General features: G+C 34.8%; 1 long non-coding RNA gene across 2 annotated transcripts in view; it reads left to right on the top strand.

The window, feature by feature from the left end:
* Window positions 1–14,315, top strand: part of LOC150107086 (uncharacterized) — a 57,463-nt gene extending 43,148 nt beyond the window's left edge. For both annotated transcript variants that reach the window (XR_016548186.1, XR_016548185.1), the window contains exon 3: window positions 14,244–14,315. This is a non-coding gene — a long non-coding RNA (uncharacterized LOC150107086). The remainder of the gene's footprint in view (window positions 1–14,243) is intronic.
* Window positions 14,316–21,659: the final 7,344 nt, after the last annotated feature.

Raw genomic sequence — 21,659 nt, 5'->3', positions numbered from 1 at the left:
ATTCCTGACATCTACCCTCAACGGTCGTACAGAATATGATAGTACTAAATGAAAAACTTACATCATTACTAACTTCCTATCTACAATTTTCCTCGAAATCAATCTGTTACCTGTCAAGACTCCAACATTATCAGATCTTATATTCTGTCTTCTGAGGCAAGGCACTTTTTACTGTATCAATACACCTATATCTTGGTCTTTCTCTGGATCTTTTTTCTGGCAACCTGGAGAACACTTGTTTTGCTAACCTTTCCTGTCCGATTCTGTTTAAGTGACCATACCACCTGAGATTAGCTATGCTAGTGCATTCCTGAATGCTAACAATATCAAGTTCTTTCCTAATATCCTCATTTTTAATATGATATGCCATTGATATACCCCGTAATCTTTCTCAAGACTCGCATATCTGTGGTCTCTAGTCTTTGGTCAAGTGTTTTATTTCGAACCCAGCTCTCAGATCCATGAGTTAAAATTGGTTTGAACACTGTCTTGTATACAGCTGATTTAGTGTTTTCACTAATTTCTCTCTTATTCCATATAAATTTATTCAGTTGACTTCATACCATACCAGCTTTGTTGATTCTGTTGTCTATTTCCATATTTAATTCACCATCTTCATTAAAAATCATGCGTAAGTTGCTGAAATGTTTTGCTTGTACTATAGGTTCTCCATTCAAAATGCAGTTGATATTTTCAATGCTTCTGCCTATTTTCATCGTCTTTGTCTTGTTACTGCTGACCTTCATACCATATCTATGTGGCTACCTACTCCATAAATGGTGACTTATCAGACCACCCTTATTGTGACTGTTCCTCTGTGGCCCAGATGCGCACTTATTGTGAATGATTGCCCAAGGTGCCAATTTCATGTTGGTGGCCTCCAGGACATCCACATGGTGACAGACGAGTCCCTGAATTGGCTCTCTGGTCTGGACATTACAACAGCTATTCAATTTAGTCAGGGAATCTTGCAGATTTGTAGCAGATTTATTTCGAAGTATAACATCATCCACATAAAGCAAAGAGCTGAGATACCATCTCCAATTTTGATATCAGGTTTAATACCACTTTCTTTCATAATGTGATCCATATAGAAAATGAATAACAGAGGTGATAATGTACATCCTTGTCTGACACTAGATTTAACATCAAACCATCTTCCTGTACTTCAGTTATAACTGCTGATTTACAACTCAAATAAAGATAAAATATTGCTTGATATAATGCCCCAACACCATACAACTGTAGCGTTTTGAATAGCTTCTCTCTTGGCACCTTGTCATATGCCTTTTCCAGATCTACAAAACTTAAATACAGATCTTTGATATATTTCCGTTATTTCTCAGCTGTTTGTTGTAAAGTGGAAATCTGATCCTGACAGCCTCTATTTGGCCTGAATCCAGCTTGTTCTTCACCAAGCTTCCCTTCTACAATTTTTTTCAACCGTTTCTCAAGTATACTTACATAAATTTAACCAGGAACACTCAGTAGGGAAACACCTGTGTAATTCTCACATTCAGTTTTACTTCCCTTTTTATATATGGGTACTATGAGAGCCTCTACTGCAATCATCGGGAATTTGTCCCTCTGTCCAGGCCTTCTGAACTATGCAGACTTTTATACCTCCATACTTGAACATTTCTGGTTGAATATCATCTCCTGCTACCTTACCGCATTTCAGGCTTTTGATGGCTTTTTCTACTTCAAGTATGGATTTGTATGCCTGTTGATTATTTTTTACCACTCTGCTGTCACTGCTTGTTTCATTTAGCAATTTTTCGAAGTAATTACTCCATATTTCAAGGATATCTTTTTCCTCCAGTTTTCATGTCACCTTTATCATATCTAATTCTTCTTACAGCTCTCTTTCTTCCATTTCTGAGTGTTTTCAACAACCTCCAGAATATCTTGCCACCTTCTTGATATTTATTTTCTATGTTCTTACCAAAGTCTTCTCAGGACTTTAGTTTAGCTAGTTTTACACAGTGTTTAGCTTTATTACATTTGTCTCTGTATTCTCTAAGACCACAAGCTGACTTATTTGCCATGGAGTTCTGGTTTTTCTATCCTTGCAGACAACCTCACCACATGCCTCTCTTTCTGAATCAATCATTGTTTTCTTTAGGGATTGCTACTGACTCTTCAAAGTTTGGTTCCTGTTCTCCAACTCTTTCATTTTTTTTAATAATGTTTGTGTATTTTAGTCTACAGTTCACTTCTGAGTGCTGCTCAACTGTTATTTGGTTTAAAACTTTCTTACATTTTCTTCTTTTCAATATGAAATTCAATTTTATCCTGCTCAAGACTAAATGGTTATCACTTCCAATTTCAAATCCTCTGTACACTCTAGTGTCCTGCACAAGGAAGAAAACATCACTATCAACAATAACATAGTCAATGAGACTTTTCTTATTCCTTGCCTCTTTTCTCTATGTGAATTTGTGTGCATTTTTATGTTGTAGCATTGTATTAGTGATAACTAGTCCATGTCCTGAGCAGAAATCCAATAGGTATTTGCCATTATTATTAGCTTTGCTCTTTTCTCCAAATTTTCCCAAAATATTTTTGTATGTCTGACAATCATTATCATTTCCTACTCTACTATTTAGATCTGGACAATGAGACAAATAAGTCTCATTGTCCAGTTCCCCATTCTGATATTTGCCTACATCATTCTACTTGATATTGCCTGCAACACTAAATACGAGGCTAATCAAGAAGATTAGCCTCATATTTAGTGTTGAATACTAAGGCGATTCCTTCTTTTCCTTGATTCATTACCTGAATGTAACATTTTGTATTTGTTGCTCAGAAAGATCTCACCAGTTTTTGTCTTTTTTTTTTTGTTTGTTTGTTTCAGTTACCCCCATTATGTCTATCTAGTATTCCTTAGCTAGCTTTATTTATCTGCATTTTTATGTTGATAGTACCAATCATGAACTCTGGTGAGTTGGGGTCTGTTTTAGGATTTGTTCAAGTATCTGACTTGTTGCTGTTTGCCCTGGTTCCCTGGCAAAAACAATGGGGAACTTGTTTAACTGGGCGACATTCCAGTTGGAATGAAATTCTGTCATGTTGTACCATCGTTTTATATTGTGGTTTAAGCCAATAAGAATACAGTTTGGTCAGCTAAATCCCAAATTGCAGCCCATCCTCGTTCATTCAGTATCCAGGTTGATACCTAACGGTGCACCACGAGAAGGTGAGGATTGGACATTGCCAGAAGCCCTGGTCAGTTCTCCGCATTCCTTCCACCTCCCTACCTGCGAGGTGAATGATATAGTGAGACCAAATTGGACTTCTTATCCATGTTATTCAACTTGTGTTACAGAATCATATCCAAATTTAGCTGGACATCTATAGACATCCAGCTAAATCTAGCTGGACCACATAGCCTCTAACCCCCATGGCTGGTTGGTGGGGGGGGGGGGTAAAGGCTATAGTGGAAATCTCTTCTCAGTTATTCAGCTTTGATCCTTAAGCACTCTGATACATAAAACTCATAATTCATTAGCCAAGTAAACTTATCTGAACCTGCAGTTGAAAGTTTATTTTTCACTTGGTTAGAGTATAATAAATTTAGTTTAATCCTTTATCCAAGTGTGAGCAAACAAAGTATCTTCAGGACTGGGGTAAGGTGGTACAACACCAGGGCACTCCTTGCAAAGGTGGAGCAAGATACCAGCACTCCTATCTCAGTATCTCCCATAATGCAAAACACATCTCCTTGCGGATATGTCTAAAAGGCCCAAGTGGAGATACCAGGCAGAAGTATTAGCAGGTCATCTCTACCTATAGGTGTTGCCAAATGGTGTGCCACCCTTTTTTAATAAATTACTCTGGATTTAGAGAAAGATGTTGAAAGTTTATTTTTCACTTGGGCCTGGCTCCCACTGAAGAGACCTCAATAAAGGTCGAAACTAGTCTGGGTTGTGGTCCTGAAGATACTTTCAGGCGCAAACTTTGTTTGCTCACACCTGGATAAAGGATTAAACTAAATTTATTATGAACCTGCAGTGTTCTTGATCACGACTTCATATGAAGGACCTTCTTCTTTTCTTCTTCCAGCCTAATTATTATTTTCTTTATTTTGCCAAGATCAAATTGGGATCTGCAGAAAATTATATATACACAGGTAAAGATAAATCTACTATATAAGTAAATAAGACTGAAGTAAAGTAAGAAAGCAAAGCCTGAAGTCCTGAAATAAGGTATACCTATTGGGTCTCATTGGCTGTTTGACTGAATGTCTCAAATATGACTGTTTAATGCATACAAATTTACTGAGGTCAAGATATTTTATGAAGGCAGAGGCAGATAAAAAAAAATAAGGGGGTGGTCTCTTGTACTTTAAGGTTTACCAACTTCAAGCCCACTGGGTTGCTTATGTTAGAACTTGAGGCTTTGATTTGTTTCTTTCATTATATAGTTTATACATATCTTTACTTATGTAATACAAGGGGGGGGCTAAGCTTTATGGTGATGGAGCTACCCCTGTATTACAAACCTGTAGGGATAAGATTAATGTGTTATTTATTAATTAATTTTTTTAAACTTTGAATGAGTAGTAATAAATTAACACATTTGAATGTATGAACGTGAATATGATGATGTGTTATGGTATGTTAAAGAGCAGCCAAAAAAAAAAAAAATGCAAGATTCAAAAAGAGTGTGAAATGTTAAAATCATGAATGAAACAAAATTTGGAAGGCAGTAAATTTTAAAATATCAAATTTCTCACATGTACCCTCAGGGAACAGGTGATTATGGTAGTACATTAAAATGATACATCGTTACTAACTTCTTATTGACAATCTTCTTCGAAATTAATCTGTTATCTGTCAAGCTTTCATTATTACCAGATCTTATTTCTCTCTAGTTCTTTCATAGCACCCATCTATAAAAAGGGAAATAAAAATGTGAGAATTACAGAGGTATTTTCCTAACGTGAGCATCATTGGAAAGATTTATGCAGTTAAATTTGAAGTTCTCGAGTAAGCCTGAAACCCCAATAGAGTGCATCCCCCAGATGGTGCATCGGGGAATGCCTCTCAGATATGGGTGGTAGAAGGGAACGAAATACCTCCTGCAGACAGCAGGCACCCAGGAGAGTCTGATCCAAAATGAACGGCTGATGAAATAAGGAACTTCTTCTCTTGCTCTTGATTCGTGAGGCCACTGTGCATTATTAGCCCCAGTGTTATATTATGGATAGACACAGAAGCATGCCATGCAATCTCCTAATGCTCCGATTCCAACCTAATGCCAATCCTCTCCTCTCTCTCTCCTAATCTAATCTCTGTATATATTTTCAGCGTTCTTTCCTTTTTATATCCATTTTTCCCACCTAAATTATTCTCGTGATTTCTTTCTAAGACTCTTTTCAATAAACCTTCTCCTCATGTGGTGTTCCAAAAACGTGTTCGCTCACTTACATCTCCATGACAATCAAACAAAATATAATAAAATTGAGGTATTGCATAACGCTAAACTTCTACTACAAATAGGAATAAATAAAGAATATTTACATTTCAATTAATGCACAGTTAAATTATCAAATACAAGTTCTTATAATATTAACATAATAATAATTAAAATAGCTTAATATTTAATACAGTCTTTTCATTATTAATACATATATCTTTGATTAAATAATTAAATATTAGATAAAATTAAAGGTAGTTATATAAATATTAAATTATAAACAAGTGATTTACATTAAATAATATTTACAAATGTAGCCTTTGCCATGGTGGATTATGTTGGATTCTGAGGCGAGTATTAATTTAAATTTCTCTTCATTCAGAATCCAACAACATAACTCATCATATAGCTCTGTTGCGTCTTTATTGTCGCCGTCCTTCAAGAGAATCTCTAAATCATCACAATATTTTCATAAATCTTCGTTATTAATTTGTAGTAATCTATACAAGAAATTGAAATTATCATATGTTTTTAGTTGTTCAAAACGTTCTATTAACGACCACATTGCAACATCTAGAAATGTATAAAACACATTCACTCTAAATTTATCTTCTGGCGATTGTGACGTTTTGTCATGATGCTCGTAGTCGAATTGTCGTGTTTTCTTTTGTCGTTGGACTTCCGTACAGTTTTAAATTCTTTTTCTTCGTCTACCTCTTCACTCAGTTCTTTTGCCGTTTTAGAGCTTCTTTAAAATTTGTATCTCATCGATACTCTTGTAAGAATATTTTTAAGTTTTCGATAGATTCTAAAGCAAGTGTAATGTTCATATTTTTGTCTTGAAGCATTTTACTCACAGGGTTTATTCTGTTAAGTAAATCATGCCAAGTTATAAGAGAGCAAATAAATTTGTAGTCCTTTATTTTAGCACATAATGTTTGTGCTTCATGGTGAGTTTCTTTATTAAAATTTTCATTATTTAAAATTTCAAAAAGTGCATCGTAAATTTCTCGTAACTAATATCGTAGAGAGCGGATTGCATTAATTTTACTTTCCCATCGCATTTCTGATGGCTGTTTCAATGTTAATTTTTTTGCAAACCTTAAAAGGATTGCCCAACGTTTGTAAGAGAATGAAAAGAAATTGTATATTTCTTAATAATTGCAAAGAAACTAATTGTATCTGCATTCACTTTGGCTGCATCGTTAATGATTAAATTTAGAGTATGAGCAGCACACGGCACGTAAAAAGCTCGAGGATTTTTGCTTAAAAGCAAATTTTGGAGCCCATATTTTTTCCTTTCATATTTGCCCCATTGTCATACCCTTGACCTCGCATGTCTTCAATGGGAATGTTCCATTTTTCCAGTTCCATTATTGTTGCACATAAACCACATCCTGTGGAATCTGATATATCTGCAAAAACCTAGAGTTTTCTCTGATCTCGACAATTCCATTGTCACAGGAAAGAAAGCGAATAATGATGGTCATTTGTTCTGTTTTACTTACATCAGGTGTGCAGTCTAAAATTATGGAATAATATTTAGATTTTCAAATTGATAATAAAATTGTATCCCTGATTGCGTTACTCAAAGTTCCAGTATTTCATTTTGACTGTCTTTACTCAAATAGTGTACTCTATTGTTTCGTTGTAGGGTTCTTTCAACATGATTTTCCATAACGGGATCAAACTTCGCAAACAGTTCGACTCATTTTAAAAAATTGCCGTTATTCCTTTCATATAATTTATCAGATGATCCGCGAAAAGCTAAATTTTGGCTACCAAGGAATTTTATAATTTCAATCAAGCATTCTAAAACACTCCATGATGCTTAAGAGTTTGTGCACCGGATAACTTTTTTTTTAATTTTTTATTCCATTTTTATTTTATACCACAAGAAATTATTACACAACATGACACAGAGACGAAATAATAGTCCACACTGCGCTACTGTCAGTAGCCTACTGAGATGCGTACCATATGACTAGCTAACTAGCAACAAATGTTTTCTACGAAAGTTCGTTTCTGCACATAAAAACTGTTCACCATTTCACTTTAGATAGACTGCAGTAGACGCAACATTCTGCAGGAAAGCATTTAGCCTGCTCTCACTGCAAAATTGTAAACAGCCAGCTGATCAAAGAAGCGGCAATATACAATTTTTTTAAATTTTTATTCAGTGAATCAGGCCTTATTTATTTTAACATTGATCATTCTAAGAATTTTTTGTTTTCATGATAAAAATTTTGTTTGTTAAAAATTAACTTATGAATGGTGCCCCGGCGGCACCGCCCCCCTTCGTAGCAGTGCCCGCTTGCTCTGCATGCCCACTTCCACTGGCCATGGGTAAGAGCAGTTTCTATATCACATAAATATAGCATTTGAATTTCAAGTTTATTATTATTTATAAATTAAATTGATTTTAGTTCATTTTTTTTGTCCAAGATTCTAGTCATTTTAGGGTAAAATGTTAGTGAGCATAGCAAGTTGTCGTTACTATTTATTGCCTCTACATTTTAACTAAATCTGGAATTATTATGCTTATTACTGCAACTTAAAAAAATAAAAGCTGAAGTTGAATAAATCTTGTAATAAATAAATGTTGTAATTTCATAAATATGATTTTTGCTATAATTTTTATTTTTAGTGAGAATATCTGAACTTTACAGTTCATGAAGTTCCAATTTTTACCTTGATTAGCAAGCTTAATTTGATTGCATTTAAATTCTTTTTTTTTTTTTTTTAAAAAAAAAAAAACTTTTATCCTTATACTAAATTATTACCATACCTTTTAATATTTTTTCGGTATTCAGAATTTTTGTAGCAATGTGAAAGATGTAATAAAAATCTTTCACAGAAAGATTTTAATTACATCTTTCTTTAAATTAATTATGATTCAATTACATGAAATATTTAAAAGGGTAAATAATATGTATATTTAGAATTACATTAAAAGATTTTAAACTCTTTAGAAAATTTAATATTAAATATAAAGTATCGAGGAAGTTGCATAATTATTTATAATCCATCGATATAAGTTAGTCATTTATTTATATAAAATGACTTACAAGGCTGCTAGTTTAATATTACCAAGAGTTTTTTAATATTAATATTTATTGTATACATGTGAAATTCGGTTATTTTTAGGAAGAGACACAATAAATAAATTGTGCACCAAAAAGGGTCAAATCTCATAGAACAGTAAAGTAAATTCCAAAAAAAGATAATTAAACTGATAGTTTAGTTAGCGTTATTTGGCTAGTACTTGTAAAGCAGTATACTATATACAAGTGTATATACCTAATTATATGGTTAAAGTAGTTGTCGCAGTTGGTAAGAATATATTATTCAATTAATTATTATTCTTATTTTACTGTTACTCGTTTATTTTAACAAAACCAAAATACTACATTTTCTATTTTTGTATTTTTTAAACTTTTAACGTAATTGTTATTTTATTTATATGTTTATTTTGGATTTAATAAATATTTATTTCACTTTTGATAGATTAATACACATAATGATGCCAAGAAAATTTGAATCCGGAGCTAGTAAAAGAAAACAACTTAGAGAAAATGAAAAACAGCTAAATAGTCAAAAGGGGGCAATTTTGTCTTTCTTGTGTTCTGAAAATGAAGAATTTCGTACAACTGAAGTTGGACTTCACAGTTCTCGGAATGAAAACGAAACATTGGTATCATTATCAGGAGGAGATGAAAGTGAAAATGAAGAACATCAAAATGATGTGGAAAACATAGAAGGAGAGAAAGAAGTAAATGAAACAAATCAAGAGGATTCTGAAGAAAATTTTCAATCGGAGTCTGTACGCAAGCTATCTCTTATCCTACCGATATAGCAGTGTGGACACTTACTATTAATGAACAGTTTATCGAGCATATTTTAATAAATATGCCCCAGAATGTTGGTAAAATCGAATATTTAAAAAAAGAATACACAGAACGCAATAGAATATATGTCAGAAATGTAAATATATTGCATTTTTACTGTAAAAAGGCGAATGGAACAAAGGAGAAACGAGAGTGGCTAATTTTTTCAGAAACTAGCAAAGCAATTTACTGCTTTGTTTGTAAATTGTTTTCTAAGTCAAATAATAGCTTAATGAAGGGTTTTAATGACTGGGGAAATATAACACGAGCATTCTACTGAGCATATACTGAACATTTACAGAACTTGATTATCAAAAGATAATCAAGTTCTGTAAATAGTCGAATTGATTCTGAATTGATCAAACATACACTCTGAAGAAAATTATTGGAGAGAGATTTTAAAAAGAATAATAGCTACCATTAAGTTTCTGAGTAAACTAGGGGAAATAGAGGAAATACAAATACATTTAGAGGAAATACAAATGATATTTTTTCTGATTCTTGCGGAAATTATTTATTGTGTTTACGTTATTTAAGTGAATTTGATGATTTTTTAAAACATCACATGAAAATGTATGCCAACTGTGGTTCTGGCAGATAAAATTATCTTTCTTACCATACTTGTGATGAATTCATAGTGTTAATAGCTAAAACAATAAGAGAAATATTAATATCAGAAATTAAGGAAGCTGCTTATTTTGCAATAATACTCAATTCAACGCCAGACATTGCCCATAATGACCAACTAGCTATGATATTTAGGTATGTTGCCACAAATTCTGACATTGGAGAAATATTTATCGGGTTCATCAGAATTACACAACATAATTCCTTATATTTAGAAGAGGTAGTATTAAAAAATTAGAAGAATTATCTTTGGATATAAAAATGTGCTGAGGACAAAGTTATAATAAAGCTTCCAATATTAAAGGTATCTATACAGGTTTACAAGCTAGGCTGAAAAAATATAGTCTCTCTGCACATTATATACCATGCTCTAGTCATTGCTTAAATTTAATTGGAAACTATGCTGCAGAATCTTGTCTGGAAGCAATGCAATTTTTTTGTTTTATTCAAAATGTATATACAGGTAACCCTCATATAATGCGGTACTTTTACAACGCGGTTTCGATGTAATGCGGTCTACAATTTCTAGTAACCATTTTTTTTTTCATATTTTTTACTGCGGGACTTAAAAATCAAATTTTATCTTTGTTAAATTTGTGTTTGCTCGTATCGCACAAGTAGTTATAAGTATCGAATTTAGTTTTATTGCATCACTGAATAAGGTACTGTACAGAGGCTTTTGCAGTCTGTGTCATTCTCAGCAAATAGTGCAATTAGAGACAGATGGGGGAAAAAATGGCGATAAGTAATAAATCACATGTCTATACAACAGAAACTATGCTGTATAGACTTAAGCAAAACCATATGTTGCACCGAAACACAGTATCTAACTAAAAACTATTGTCCAATTTTTCAATTATGAAATAAGTGTTTTTTTTTATTGCATTTGAAATTCACGATGTCATTATGACAGATCACAAAGGCTGACTTAAAATAAAAGACTACCAAGAATTGAAACATGCCATATAATGAATGTGTGAGTTCGCCTGCCACCTCAAACGCAAACAAGAAACCATAAAATTCAACCAAGGGTTGAAACGTTTGTGTGAGTTGAGCCAGTCAGTAATGAGAAGTTTCATTGGAACAATAAATGACACCCTGTTGTGAATGTGTTAAAACTTATAGTGAATGTTGTTATGACAGTTTCAGTTATGGAATTTGATTCAAGAGAATTAGCATTTCAACTCAACACTTGTCGGTTGCTTTTGTCTTTGGGTCGCACGATCTTTTGTTAATACCGCACCAATCATATGCACGTCTTTATAGCTGCTGTCTTGTGTAAAACAAAATTCAGCTTGCACGTATTGTAACAATTTAAAAAAAACTTGAATAATTTATAAGCGTATAAAAGGTTATCACCTGTAAATCATTGACATGTCAGCAAAATTCTCAGACGTCCCACCTCTGGCACGGGTGTCATAGGTTCACCATCTAGGGTTTACTCTATAAAGTGTTTATTGTTGAAAATTGTCTCCGTTTTCTGCCAGAAAGCGCATTCAAAATCATAAATGTGTTAATCTTAAGCTGAGCAGTTTATTTTCTGATGAGTTACATACATATGGGAATTATACAAATTATATTTGAGGAAGTGGAAGTGATCGGTAAGGAGATACTGGAAGTTAAAGCAGAGTTTAATGTGTTAAACAGAGAAATTAGGACTATAGAGATTACTTTAGCTGAAGTAACTAGAACAGGATTACATATGGGTGAGTCTTTGGTGAATGATTCAGTAATAAATAGTATGGGAGTGATTGTGAGTCAATATAATAAAACCACAAGTGGCCTAGAAGAAATGAGATGTAGTGAGAGTGGGGGGGTAAGTAATAGAGAGTTGAGTAATGAAGCTGGGAGAGTCATGCTGAATAGTGTAGAGAATGAGTCCATGAGTGTGGACTTGAATGAAGTTAAGAGTAGTAAAATATATGGTGATTCTATGATTAAGGGTATGGAGAGTGGTATGCATGAGGAGTGCTTGGCTGATGGTACAATAGAAAGAGTGGCTTTAGCAATAAAGAGAGGGCATGAAACAGACAAGATGATAGTTATGGTGGGTACGAATGACCTGAGAGGTAGTATAAATCGGGTAGGAAAAGATTTAAGAGCATTATTAGATATTGTGAAGAGGAAAAGTGTCAATGGGAGAATAGTGTGTGTGCTGCCTCGTTTTGACAATTACGAGTTAAGTAGACGAGCAATGATAATGAATGATATGATTGCAAGAATGTGCAGAAAAAGAGGTCTGGAGTTTGTTGATGTTTGGAGTGTGTTTGAAGGAAAAAGGCAGTTGTATGCTAGAAATGGACTGCATCTTAACATGGAAGGACATAAGAGATTGAAGAAGTTATTGTTTTCTGAACAGGTTGAAGTTATTGGGCAGGGAAACTAATATTGAAAAGGTTGAGTGTAAGAGAGAGAAACTTTAGCACTGATTGTGTATTTATTGATCCTTATAGGCAGAATAAATTGCAGAAGAGAGGGTGGGGGGGTGGGGGGGGGGGGGGGTGGGGGGGGGGGGGGGTGGGGGGGGGGGGGGGTGGGGGGGGGGGGGGGTGGGGGGGGGGGGGGGTGGGGGGGGGGGGGGGTGGGGGGGGGGGGGGGTGGGGGGGGGGGGGGGTGGGGGGGGGGGGGGGTGGGGGGGGGGGGGGGTGGGGGGGGGGGGGGGTGGGGGGGGGGGGGGGTGGGGGGGGGGGGGGGTGGGGGGGGGGGGGGGTGGGGGGGGGGGGGGGTGGGGGGGGGGGGGGGTGGGGGGGGGGGGGGGTGGGGGGGGGGGGGGGTGGGGGGGGGGGGGGGTGGGGGGGGGGGGGGGTGGGGGGGGGGGGGGGTGGGGGGGGGGGGGGGTGGGGGGGGGGGGGGGTGGGGGGGGGGGGGGGTGGGGGGGGGGGGGGGTGGGGGGGGGGGGGGGTGGGGGGGGGGGGGGGTGGGGGGGGGGGGGGGTGGGGGGGGGGGGGGGTGGGGGGGGGGGGGGGTGGGGGGGGGGGGAAGAAGGAGAGGTGATATGATTGAGACTTTTAAACTGTTGAGAGGTGGTTACAGGGTTGACACTGGGGAGTTCTTTCGCTTGGTTGATCAGCGGGAAGGAGTGATGACAAGAGGCCATCCCTGGAAGTTACGAAAGGAAACTGTGAGCAAGAGGGTAAGGAGTGGTTTCTTTGTGTGGAGGGTGGTTGAGCCGTGGAATGCATTGCCTGATGGAGTGGTGGGAGTGAGAACGGTCAGTGGGTTTAAGGAGTGGTATGATAAACTTTGTGTTTCTCAGGGGGGGACTTCCCCTCGATGAGTCTTGACAGACTTTATGTCTTAGAAAGGACCTCCCTCGATGAGTCTTTTGACTCCTTGGAGGCCTGAATAATAATAATAATAATAATAATAATAATAATAATAATAAAGACTCACCCATATGTAATCCTGTTCTAGTTACTTCAGCTAAAGTAATCTCTATAGTCCTAATTTCTCTGTTTAACACATTAAACTCCGCTTTAACTTCCAGTATCTCCTTACCGATCACTTCCACTTCCTCATGAAGAAGATGAAGGTCATTTTTCATTTTCATAAACTCCCGCCGAAGTTCTTCCGCTACGGTCCCGATATCAGCTTCCTTTCCTAAACGCTCCAGCCTATCCCGACACTTCTCACATACGTCGACATTTTCGTTCTTTTCATTTTGCCAGACCGACCACAGATCCTTCACATTTTTCGGTGCATACATATAGCAGTTTCCGCAACGCATCCATTGCGAAAAATCCAACGCTGAGCCGGCCTTTCTTGTAGTAGTAGAAGTCCTGCGCGCCGCTGACGTACGTTTCTTGTTGGACGCCATCTTTACACGTTGATATAGTGAAACAAACGGCAGTGAAAACACAATATATACAACACAGTTCTAAACAATAATACCACTGAAGGACACTTGTTTCTAACCGATACACAATTGCAGCACAATTTGTGACAAAAAGCCACACTATATTTAACTTTAAAAACACGTTTTCTAGACTCTAAGTTTTGCAATATATTTAATACCTCTGATTCTTTAGCTTCAATTCTCACATTAGGTATTGCTGTAGGTATAGAGATATCCTCACTTGGGTGATAGACTTTTGAAAAGTGATCACTCAGTAATTCGACTATTACATCTGATTTTGTCACCTCAATACCATCAGCACCCACTAAGGTTTTTTTAACTGATTTATTTTTATACTTTTTTTAAAATGCAAATATATGTATATCAATATTGTATTGTGTTATTAAATGTGTATTGTGTTATTATTATGATTATATAATTAATAACTTATAATTAATTTGTAATTGCAGGAGACAACATCAAATACTGTTGAAAAAACAATTTCAAAAGCTCCTGTGAAAAATCAGCAAAAAAAAATCCAGGTATGTTTGACGAGTTTTTTTTTTATTATTTATTTATTTTTTTATTTTTTATTTTAAACTTTGGTGTTATTATTAAACTACTTAAACAACTAACATTTAAGTTATCATGAGTCTTCAAAAAATTTGCTTTACCTGTAGTATCCAGGTAACAAAAGGTGTAGATTTTGATATCCTAGAAATTGAAGAAATACATATAAAAGTTCCCACATTTATGTGGGTTCCATACAATGTATGCCAGATTGTTTTCCCAGCATACTTGCAGCATGCCTCTTGCAGCCCTACTCATTTGAGTCAAACGATATCTTTGTTTCTGGTATGTAAGTTAACAACCATATTGTAGTTTTGCATGGATTTTTTATTTTGATTATTATTATTTTAATACCTGCATCTACAAAGCTTAAAACAATTGGTAACAGCTCGTGTTTTTAAAAGAAAACATACTTGTTATGAACTAGATGTTAAAATATATTAGGCATAATCAAAGTGGCCAGCAAGCGATAGACATTGCCAGTGTCCTTGGTGAGCCAGAGATGTTAAAAGCTATACAAGGTAGCCAAACAAACAGCCAGTCAAGGAATAATCAGTCATGGGAAAAGAACTTAATTACTTTCCAGTTTAAACATTTCTTTTTCCACAGATATGAGTGTCATTTTGTTACCACAATAGATGTCCATTCCATTCCTTATGGTAAGTTATACTGAATAATTCATAATCAAATTCATGATATGTACCATTAGGAAGTGTGCAGAATATTAAATTAGTACCACATGAAAAAAAGATCCTCTCAACAATTTTATTTTTACTCTGTTATCTGTCAAGACTCCAATGTTATCAGATCTTATTTTAGTCTTCTAAGGCAGTGCTTCCCAAACTTATGGATGTAAAGAGATCCCCCCCCCTGGAAAAATTAAAATATTTCACGACCCCCATCGGGAAAAAAATTCGTAATACAGACTTATATTATTATTATTATTATTGTATTTATATTCAATACAAAACATACACAGTGAATATTTCAAAAATAAAATGCAAATATTATATTTTTATCATCTTACATACACATTTGACATGGCACATTGTAGTCTTAAAACATTTTAAATTTGTTTTCATTATTTCACAGCCCCCCCCCCTCAACAAAACTAACTGCCCCTAAGGGGGTCATGGCCCACAGATTGGGAAGCGCTGTTCTAAGGCACATCTTATATCACCTAGACTTATCTTCTTGCCATTCTGGCAAAAAAAAATACTTGCTTTGCTAACCACCCCTCTCCCATTCTGTTTAAGTAACCATACCATCTGAAATTAGCTTTGCCAGCACATTCCTGAATGCTTGCCAAATCAAGTTCTTTCCTCTTGTCCTCATTTTTTATATGATACTGCCATTGATGCCATCTGTTAACTCTCTTAAGCTTTCTCAGAATTTTCCTTATCTGGGGCCTCTAATCTTATTACAGCAGTTATTCAATTTAGTCAGGGAATCCTGCAGACTTGTGTTGGATTTATTTAGGAATATGACATCACCTGCATAAAGTAGAGCTGAGATTAACCTTTCCAATTTTGATGAATAACAGTGATGATAATACTCGCTCTTCTCTCACACCTGATTTAACATCAAACCATCATCCTGTATCTCTTTCATTTCTAACTGCTGAGTTACAAATCAAATATAGAATATGTATTCCTCCATTCAGTGTCCCATTTACACCATATGATTGTAGCATTTTGAACAGCCTTTCTCTTTTCACCTCATCATATGCTTTTTCTAGATATATACAAAACTTAAATGCAGATCTTGTTATATTCCCATTATTTCTCAGCTATTTAATCTGAATTCAGCTTGTTCTACACCAAACTTTCCTTCCACAAATTTTCCTTAAGTTTTCCTTAAGTATACTTACATATTTCTTACCATAAACATTAAATATGGAAATTCCTCTGTAATTCTCACACTATTTTATTTGTGAGAATTACAGTCGAATTCCAGATGAATACTATGAGAACTCTGCTCTATTAATCTGGAATTCGACTGTCTAACCAGGCCTTCTGAATGATGCAGTGTAGTTACTGCATAACTTTTATACCTTCATATATAATTATTTCTAGTCAATATCATCTTCTCCAGCTGCCTTTTCACATTTCAGATTTTTGATGGCAGTTCTACTTCGAGCATTGATATATATTCCTGATTGTATTCCTGTTGATTTTCTACCACCATTTGATGCTGCTTGTTTCATTTAGTAGTCTTTCACTTTTCACAAATTAATCACTCCAAACATCCAGAAATCCTCAATTTTCATGTCGTCTTTATTATCTATTACAGTATGCATTCTTCCATTTTGGAAATTCTTCATTATCCTCCAGGATATTTTACTATCTGCCTTATATTTCCTGATATTTATTTTCTATGTTCTTATAAATCTTCCCATGACTTTTGTTTAGCTAGTTTTACAATACTTTGCTTTCTTACATTTTTCTCTGTATGCCTTAAGAGCACAAGCTGTCTTACTTTCTAGGAACTTTCTTTATGCTTTCTTCTTTTCCTTGACTGCCTATTTAACTTCCAGGGTCCACCATAGATTTTTCTGTCCTTACAGACAATCTCACCATACCTCTCTGGCAGAATCGATGTTTTTTTTTTTTTTTTTGCAGGATTTGCCACTCAATCTCTAATTTGGTTCTTGTTTTCACACTGTTTCATCTTTTCCTGAAAAATGTTTGTGTATTTGAGTCTACAGTTCACCTCTGAAAGCTGTTCAAGTTTTGATTCACTTTAAAACCTCATTACACACTCCTCTTTTCAGTATAATATATTCATTATTGAATAGTTTTCATAGATATTTAACATGTACTTTCCATTAGTATAGATGTCATTTCCTGTCATATCATGTCCCAGTTAATCCTTAATTATATTAACGTATATAGAAATTTGGTCCTTGCTGTCAGTAGTCAGTCCCCATTATTTACCTAAAAATGGGGAACCAGTTCTAATTAGTTAGAGGTCATATTTATCTTACCTGAACAAATATTGAAAGCCTTCTTGGCCAAGTGATTAACGTATTCACTCACAAACCTGGTAGCAGTTGGTTTAAATTTGGTCATGGACAAAAGGTGCGAGATGAATCTCATCACTCAATGTGAAATTACCACTCCACTTATTGGAGGCCTCAACTGGCTTGAAAAAGTTCCATGTTTGGTCTCTTGAGCATGGTTTCCAGACTAGGTTTAATAATAAAAATACAGAAATATATAAAAGCAGTCAAAATATAAAAAAATCCTTAGCCCATCCATAGTACAAATGTAGTAGATTTACAAATACACTTTTCAGGGGTGAGATCCACATTAAAAAAAAAGTCAGCAGCTCAGTTTTGTCTTTAGTTGATAATGTAGTAATTCTATCCTTCTGTTAGTAATGGCTATCCTACAAATGCTACCATACAATATTAAGTACTGTAAAAAAAATGCTTTCAAAAATTTCTGGGGAAAATCAGCAGAAATTCAAGTTTGTTTAATTTATTTGTTCTATGGGTGTATAAACAAGTGTGTTGAATTAAAATGACACCTCAACTAATAGTTATAACAATATGTGAATATATAGTTAATCATTAAACAGATTTACAGTTGACAAAGAAGTAATTTTGTTAATTTAGCGGCATCTAGAGATTTATTAATAAGTTCTATGTTTATGAGGCACAGTATTTAGAAGCAAAAGTGGAAATATCCTAATAGATGTACATTTAACCAAATCATAATCAATACAAAATGTAAAAATTTTATGCAGAATATTCAGAGTCACAGATAGGCCAGCTATGGTTTTGATTTCTAATTGGAGTTATTAAGGTTAAAATAAACAGTTAAATAGCCGTAGAATTTTTTTTTTTTTCACTTGGTTACAAAGTAAATTATACTTCCCAAAAAAAATTATATTCTTGTTTAATTCTTTATCTCAGTGTAAGCAAACCAGGTTTGCATGGGAAGTATATTCATGACTAGACTACTTGCATATAAATTGCTGTGGTATCCCATAATGCAAAACACACTTTCTTTTGAATATGCATAATTGCCATACGTTGTAGGAAGAGGTTGCTACTCAGACAAATTGCGACCATTATTTAGTGAAGTCTCATTGTAGAATTTGTGAAGTCTCATTGTAGAATTTGTGAAGTCTCAGTGGAAGCCGTACACATGAAGATCTCTTCTTCCGATGGCTCTATAGCCCATATCATACCTTTTCCTCCTGGATTTTGTTGCCTATAGCCCTGTCTGTCCAAAACATTGCTTCTCTGGTTTGAACACTGTAATACAATGTTGCTATCTTGACTAATAGTATTTCTCTCTTGTTCTTGGTTTTTTTTCTTGGTCTTTTACCAAGAATTTTACTATTTATACTCTTGAGAATGCTCTTAATTTTCATATGAAAAACATCCCCTGCCCACAGCAACTTTTTTGAAGTTGATTAAACTAGATATTGTAAGCTATTTATACAGTTGATGTAATTCATGATTGTACCTGATCCTCCAGAGACCATTATCATTCACTGGTTCAAATATTTTTCTAAAGATTTTCCTTTCAAAAGCTGAAAGAAAATTCTCCACCCTTGCCATCAATATCGAGGTTTCACATCCATTGGACAAATTATCGATTCATATATTTGTACTTTAGTCTTCTATTAGATGTCTCTTGTGCTTAATACACATGAGAGATAGAATAAAAAGCTTGATTACCCCTTTTTATTCAATTCTGATCTTTTACCATCTCATTTAGTTAGCTTGTGATGATTACTCCTAAATATTTAAATTTTTCCAATGTTTCTGTATTGCGGTTCCTAATTTTCACACTTGCATCAGTTAATTGATTCTGCCTAGTATTAATCATTATTTTAATATTCTGTTGATGAAATTTTAGCTGTATCTCATCTGATTTTTCTAATTCCAAATCTATTGGAATTAGAAAAATCAGATTTTTCTAATTCCAATAGAAAAATCTTATGGTTTGTTTGGTTAACGATATGATAGTAATAACATCTGCACATGCTACAGTCTGTGCTGATTTGTTTATTAGATTGATTTTAGTATCTCCTGACAATGATTGAATAATATATTACAGGGCTGAGGAAGTATTAGAGCTAGGCTTTGTCCTTGTTTTAATCCTTGATTATTGGAAAGGGGTCTGTCAAAATCATTTAGCATTTTTACTTGTTCTTTGGGGTTTATTATTGTTAATCTTGAGTCCTGCTATCTTATTGCAAAGTGTATTATAATCTGATACAATTTTTCTCTTTTAATACTGTCATAAGTTTGTTCAACAAGAATGATGAAATATTTATATCAAATTCCCAAAATTTCTGTAATAATTGAACTATATGTATCTGATCAGTTGTTGGTTTACCTTTTCTGATACCTGCTTGGTAGACACCAATTATCTTTTCCTTATTGAAAATTTATTTATCACTAGGTTAGACTATATAATAGATTTAGTTTAATCCTTTATCCCAGTGAGAGCAAACAAAGTTTGCGCCTGAAAATATCTTCAGGACTAAATATAGTGTTGTACTATCTTATCCAGTAAGTAGTGCAACACCTGGCGCAAACTTTGTTTGCTCTCACTGGGATAAAGGATTAAACTAAATCTATTATATAGTCTAACCTAGTGATAAATAAATTTTCAACATCTTTCTCTAAATCCAGAGTAATTTTTAAAAAAAAGGTGATAAACCTTTTGGCAACTCCCATAGGCACAGATGACTTGCTACTGCTTCTGCCTGGTATCTCCAGCTCTGGGCCTGGCTCCCACTGAAGAGACCTCAATAAAGGTTGAAACTAGTCTGGGTAGATGGCCAATCCCTTTAATGCATAACAGTATACATATCCACATAGGAAATGTGTTTTGCATTATGGGAGATACTGGGTTAGAAGTGCCTGGTAGCTTGCTCCACCTTTGCCACGAGTTGCCTTGGTGTTGCACTACTTACTGGATAAGATAGTACAACACTATATTTAGTCCTGAAGATATTTTCAGGCGCAAACTTTGTTTGCTCTCACTGGGATAAAGGATTAAACTAAATCTATTATATATCTTTTCCTTAGTTGGTTTAATCTATTCTTCAAAATGGAAGGAAATACTTTGTAGAATAGATTAAACCAACCATTCAGTTTATCATACCATTCCTAAACTTTGTTATTTAAGATGGATCTCCCACAGTGAGTCTTATGATTACATGGAGGTTTTTGTTCTTTTATTTAATTTTTACATGGTCCAGAAACCCTGCTCTGGAGACCAAATAGAGAAACTTTTTCAATCCACTTCAGGCCTCTAATAAACGGGGTAGTGGTCTCACATCAGATAATGATTTGCTTTCTTTTTTCTTGAAAATTGATAATGGTGACTTTTTTTAAGGACCAGCTTTTAATTAAAGCTTGTGTAGCAGGTGATAATATTGAAGAAACTGAAAGTAGTGGGATATGATATTGTAGTAATGTTCAGTTGCTTAGAATATATGATTAGTTTAATTTCAAAAAATGAATAGTGGATTTGATGTAGCTACTATTGCATTCATTTTAAGAGTAAAATTTGTGAACAACTGTGACAGTAATTTATATAGTGTATTGCAGTTTTAGTAAGTTTCATAGTTTGTTACTAATTTCAAAGACAATTTTGTAGGTAAAATGCTTCAAGATACATTTGATATTAAATATTCTTTAGGATGAGTGGACACAATTTTGGGCTGAATAGATAGCATAATATCTTATTTAAAATGATTAGAACAACAGTAGTATATCACAGTAACATGCTCTTATTATTAATTATCAAAATCTGTTGCCAATGTAGAAAGAAAGAAAAGTGCAAAATTCCACCTTCATTTAGGTGTTTCCTCTCTCCCAAAGTAGTCTTAGTGTTGCTGTTTAAAAAAAAAAAAAAAAAGGTTGTAATTAATTAATAATGCCAGATTCATTGTATGCAGAATTATTTATCTGAAAAAAAATTGTTTCACTAACTCGTAATCAAACCTTGTTCATGATAATCACTTATCTTAGATTTCACAATTATAATGGTACTTTTGGCAAGAATGTTCTTGAATTAGTTGTTCAAGACTGTGGCAACTGGAATACTTACAGAAGGGTGGAAAGAAAGAAAAATAGTGCCATTGTGAGAATCCAACTCAGCTGTATCCAACTATCATCATCATCATTGAGGAAGCAGTATCACAGTGTGATACTGCAACCTCGAGCCACCACTTCCTTGCCTATCTCCCTATGCACTGTGAACATCTTTCCCTTGCAAATTTTTATGCCATGGCACTGCTTCAAGCTGCCTCCTAAGCTTGTCATAATCACCTGCCTATACCCC

The sequence above is a fragment of the Typopeltis vanoorti genome, chromosome 4, assembly GCF_054136105.1.
Source record: "Typopeltis vanoorti isolate ZY-2024b chromosome 4, IOZ_Tvanoo_1.0, whole genome shotgun sequence".
Lineage (NCBI taxonomy): Eukaryota > Metazoa > Arthropoda > Arachnida > Uropygi > Thelyphonidae > Typopeltis > Typopeltis vanoorti.
Note: the sequence above shows the minus strand (reverse complement) of the source record. Positions and strands in the feature narration are given on the sequence as shown.